Source organism: Anguilla anguilla, chromosome 11 (genome assembly GCF_013347855.1).
Source record: "Anguilla anguilla isolate fAngAng1 chromosome 11, fAngAng1.pri, whole genome shotgun sequence".
In the NCBI taxonomy this organism is placed as follows: domain Eukaryota; kingdom Metazoa; phylum Chordata; class Actinopteri; order Anguilliformes; family Anguillidae; genus Anguilla; species Anguilla anguilla.
In genome coordinates, this window is record NC_049211.1 from 39,868,143 (window position 1) to 39,873,142 (window position 5,000).

At 47.5% G+C, this 5,000-nt stretch overlaps 1 protein-coding gene across 8 annotated transcripts in view; it reads right to left on the minus strand.

Moving 5' to 3' along the window:
* ahcyl1 (adenosylhomocysteinase-like 1) overlaps positions 1–5,000 on the minus strand; it is a 51,807-nt gene that overhangs the window by 24,182 nt on the left and 22,625 nt on the right. The window lies entirely within an intron of this gene.

A 5,000-nucleotide genomic window follows, 5' to 3' on the forward strand; every position in this document is an offset into this window, starting at 1 on the left:
TCCAGAGGGAAAAAGCAAACCCTACATTCACACTATTCGCCATTAACAACAATTGGCCAGAATTCCCTGGAAGAGCATTGTTTTTGGCCGGGCTGCTCAATCTTATCCAGAAAGGGCTGGTGTGGACGCAGGCTTTTGTTCCAACCAAGCAGTTGCACACCTGATTCCACTAATCAAACATTAGAATCTTTTCTAAGGCCTTTGATTAGTGGAATCAGGTGTGTTACTGCTTGGTTGGAATGAAAGCCTGCACCCACACCGGCCCGTTCTGGATAAGATTGAGGACCCCTAGTTTTATGGGGAATACAACAAATAAATCGTAATGAAAACTGGCAATCTAAAACAATGATCATGTTGGCTTATTGCCTTTGACTGTTGATTTCCTACACCAGTAATGCAAATGTATTATCTAAAACCTAAATTAAAAAGCCAATTTATATACATACTGTGTCTTTATTAATATTTGGCTTATTTTATGTGGCCCATCAAAGCTGGAGGCTTACGTTACTTAATTTTCCTTCTTGCTCTGAAACTCCCGGTATGAATGCAGTCTTTTTCAGTGAAAACTACAGAAGGACAGTTCTACTGCGCACCCAGCCGAAAGCACCAGAAGGCCGCAGGGCTGCCGGTCCAGCCCTCCTTTCCGCTGCGCACGCGTAAATCCAACCCGAAGCTCGCCGGAACCCCATTTTAACGCGTCCCCCTTCCCCAGCCACGAGGTGTACAGACGCACGGGGCGGCGTTCAGCTGTTTCTGAGCATCGTGTGCGTCCCAAAGCGCTCCGGCGGGGGACCCGAACTCCCCGGGGAGACTAGTCACCTCTAAACCACCTCAGCAACCGAGGCTGGGATCCGATTGGCTAATCACAGCAGGCGACGCAGCTGAATACATGATCAATATGCTGATGAAGATGCTCCTCCCCATTAACCAAGACTCCCACATGCTGTCAACATTATAATAGTCCTACAGATACAGAGTATATACCACACAAAAATAGAGTATATACCACACATGCCCGTTTGTACTCTTACATAATGCTGATGAAATTCATCGGATAGATTCTGACAGCTGCAGTAAGCCCAGTAGTTATTAACTGAAATTTGTACGAAAGAGCAGACAGGTTAAATAACAGCATCAAACAATGAGTGCGTTTACTTGCACAGTAATAATCCGATCAACAGCATAATCCCATTTTCATAACTGGGGTATGGTCTTAATCGCACTAAGCAAAACCTAATTAACACACATAGATTTGTGCCCAATCTTTCGACTTATTGGTGCATGTAGACGTCTTAGTCAGATTTCTTTTGGCTTTTTAAAACTGAGCGAAAGGTCACCTGATGCAGTGAACCAGTTTGAACTGGTTTGAACCGGTACACTTCATACTCAAACCAACATGGCGAACAGCCACAAGCAGAGTGGTGTGATAGTGGAGAGGCAGTATAGTTATAAATGAAAGTAATCATTTTTGGACAGAGTAAGAAACTCATGCAATTCATTTTAAATACAATTATTAATTTCAGAAAAACTGTTAGATATGAAGATTGACAGGAAGTCCGGTCATAGATCTGCACTTATGGGGCCTGACACAGCCAAAATTTTAAAAAGTGGTATAAATTGCATTTTAGAAGGTTGATGAGTTTAACGTGTTAATCATAAATTATCTGCATGACGCATTAACATTTATGGCCATAATTCTCATTCTAATTCTAAGATGAAACAATACCAGCGGTTCGCACCAAGCTCATTTTAAACACTGAATTTGTTCATTGACTGCGTGGTTTGATTGACAGGTAGTGCCACCGAAGCACCTTGGTAGTTTTCTCCTGGAGGTACACCTATCACACGGTTCAGCACTCGTTTTTCACGCTGGTTTGCACCGAGTGTGCCCATCGTTCCCTCGAAACAGCCAATCCACTCCACCGTACGCATCCCGAGTCGTCCAATAACGGTCCGGTACCGGAGCAGTGGCTCAAACCAACAGGCCGCTTGTGTTCACCCATCAGTAGATGACAGACACAGAGGTGTGGAGAAGAGGAAGAATCTGAGACCGGCGAGCTGACCGGTGGTATTTCCTGGCAGGACGCGAGGCCCCGCCTGGATAAACAGCTCTGTGTTTACTGAACACAGCTGCAGGGAACGCCGTGGTTTACACGACAAATAAAGGACGGCAGCTGAGACGGCCGGGGTGGGCCGGAACAGCCAGTACTCTGTAAAGACACGGTAATCACTTTAGCAAGGACTCCGCCATTCGCTACAGCTACGCTGACGTCTGAGCACTGGTACAGGGTTTGGACAGGGGTGAAAAAAAAAAACAGCACTGCACACACAGCTGAGTCCTGCTCCACCATTGTCGCCGTGTGACCAACGCACCATGTGACATACTGGACACTTACTGCCCTGAAGTCACGGGATATCACGTTTACTTACAGGACACTATCATACCGAACGTAGTCATTGTTTTACGGTAGATGTGTGACACGCAGGACACGCCAAGGAGCCGTGCGTGCTAACTGAGCGCAGAGCTCACGCGCGCATGCTAACTGAGCGCAGAGCTCACGCGCGCATGCTAACTGAGCGCAGAGCTCACGCGTGCATGCGCGGGTGCATGAGCGTGCAGGAATGCGAGTTAGCGCGTGAACGCCCGCCGCAGAATGCGACGAAACACCGCGCGGTTAGCTCCTCCAGCCGCGGGGCCTCGGACTTTGGACTTTAGCCCACGAAGCTAATCGCGTCTCTCGCTGTGTGAAGCGGACAGCCAGGGCTGTGCTTCAGAAGGGCCACAGACTTTACCGCCAGGGCTGTGCTTCAGAAGGGCCACAGACCTTACCGCCAGGGCTGTGCTTCAGAAGGGCCACAGACCTTACTGCCAGGGCTGTGCTTCAGAAGGGCCACAGACTTTACTGCCAGGGCTGTGCTTCAGAAGGGCCACAGACTTTACCGCCAGGGCTGTGCTTCAGAAGGGCCACAGACCTTACCGCCATTACACAGTGACTGTCTAATGCCAGCAGACATCATCCCCAGTCCACATACATCATCCCCAGGCCCCAGACACCACCCCCTGTCCCCAGACACCACCCCCAGTCCGTAGCTGAGATTCAAAAGGCCAACGTTTGAGATGGAAGGAATACACAGACCTGCTTGCTGATTGGACATGACCAGTTGAGCAGCTCTGACCACTTCTCACTCTCTAGAATGTTCCGCTGCTCCAGGCCATTGAAAACTTGCAATCCATGCGAGCTTCGCAAAAATCAATTAAATTCAGTTTTAATATACGCTTTGTGTCAGTCACATCAAAATGATATTTTTTCCCTAAACACCAAAACAAATGACTGGTTCTACAGGTTCGTAAAGCACTTCTTAACCTGAATCAATCATGTGCCAAGCACGTTTATCTCAAGTGTATTTATGCTCCATGCGGCTCAGACTACCCATGGAGGTAGTAGTCAGCAAATGTAGGGTCTCATGCAGGGAGTTTTACTGAAACGTGAGTAAAAGGGGAATCTTTCTCGTCTTCTACGTGAAATGTGACGACGTATTAAAATAGCTTATGGGGACGGTATTGTTCAGTTATGAGAAGGGGGGAGACGAACAGTTGCTGAAACGACCCCTTGACAACTGCTACGTCATACTTTCCTGAATTAGAATTTTTGTCACTCGAACATCAGAACTACCATATTGAACAGGAGGAAGATGGCCAAAGTGATCCAAGCTATCCAGTTTTGTCTGAGGAATCAACACCTCCATTTTGTGCCACGATCACCTCTTTCAGAATCATGCTCCGATCAATACAAACTGGCGGTTAGATCGGCCAAATATCCATAATGTCCTTTTCCCAAACATTTGCTGTTTTTTTTTCTTTCCCCAGGAGCGTGTCCACAGTGATCTGTGGCACTGAGCCCCTTCCTCCTGAGCAATGAATACTGGCCGTGCTGAACACACAAGGCTGCCCTCAACCAAAGGAGAAATCACAGCTTTCAGCCGATGGGAGCGAAGAATAAAATACTGACAAAGTGCTCCTCAATAACACAAAACCGAAAAGGACTGGACCTATGCTGTTCGGTGCCGTGTTATGCTGTTCATCTCTCCAAGAGCCAGTCTCTGAAAAGCCACTAGCTTTAATATGTGCACCGTGTCTAGTAGCAGGTTGAAAAAATTTCAGCGAAACTCGGACAAATGAACCTAGCAGCCTGTTTCTTACAACAAAGAAGACTTGCGCAGTGATTTTTTTTTGCCACAGAACCTATTTCCGTCTCCTTAATGAGAGAAATTCAGGCCAGAAGACGAAGTGTTCTGCCTGGACATTTTCTGGCACCCTGGCCCATCTGGTGTTTTCTTCATGTCAGTAGTGATCCGTCCCAGAGAATTTGCATGGGTCTGTGAGCATTAGCCCACCCTAGAGGGACACATCCTCAGTCTTTAAGACTCGTTAATGTGCGAGCACCATCAGGACCAAGGCGGCTCAGTCTAGGAGGTGGGTCATAGGCCTCTGGCAGGTGAGTGTATTTTGTGACGAAATACTATAAAAATAATTTGTGATGAAGCTTCTGTGCACCATGGCACCAAGGGGCCTGTTTTGTTTGCATTACAACTGAACTTGTAGTGAAAGCAATAAATACATAGATCACAATACATATAATACGCTACATAGATGATCTCTCTGTCTCTTCCTCTCCCTCTGTCTCTCTCCCTCTCTCTATCTCTCCCTCCCTCTGTCTTTTTCTCTCTCTCCCTCTCTTTCCCTCTCTCTCCCTCTCTCTCTCTTTCTATCTCACTCTCTCTCGGTCTCTGCCCCTCCCTCTGTCTTTTTCTCTCTCTCCCTCTCTTTCCCTCTCTTTCCCTCTCTCTCTCTCTCTCTCTCTCTCTCTCCTGTAAGGCCTCATGCTGCACTGATACAGCCCCATTAGCAGGAGGACATATCCAGTTGGCCCCTCCCAGCCCGGTTCACCCCCTTCATCATTAAGAGCACGAAAGAGACACAACCACCCTTCCAGAGAACC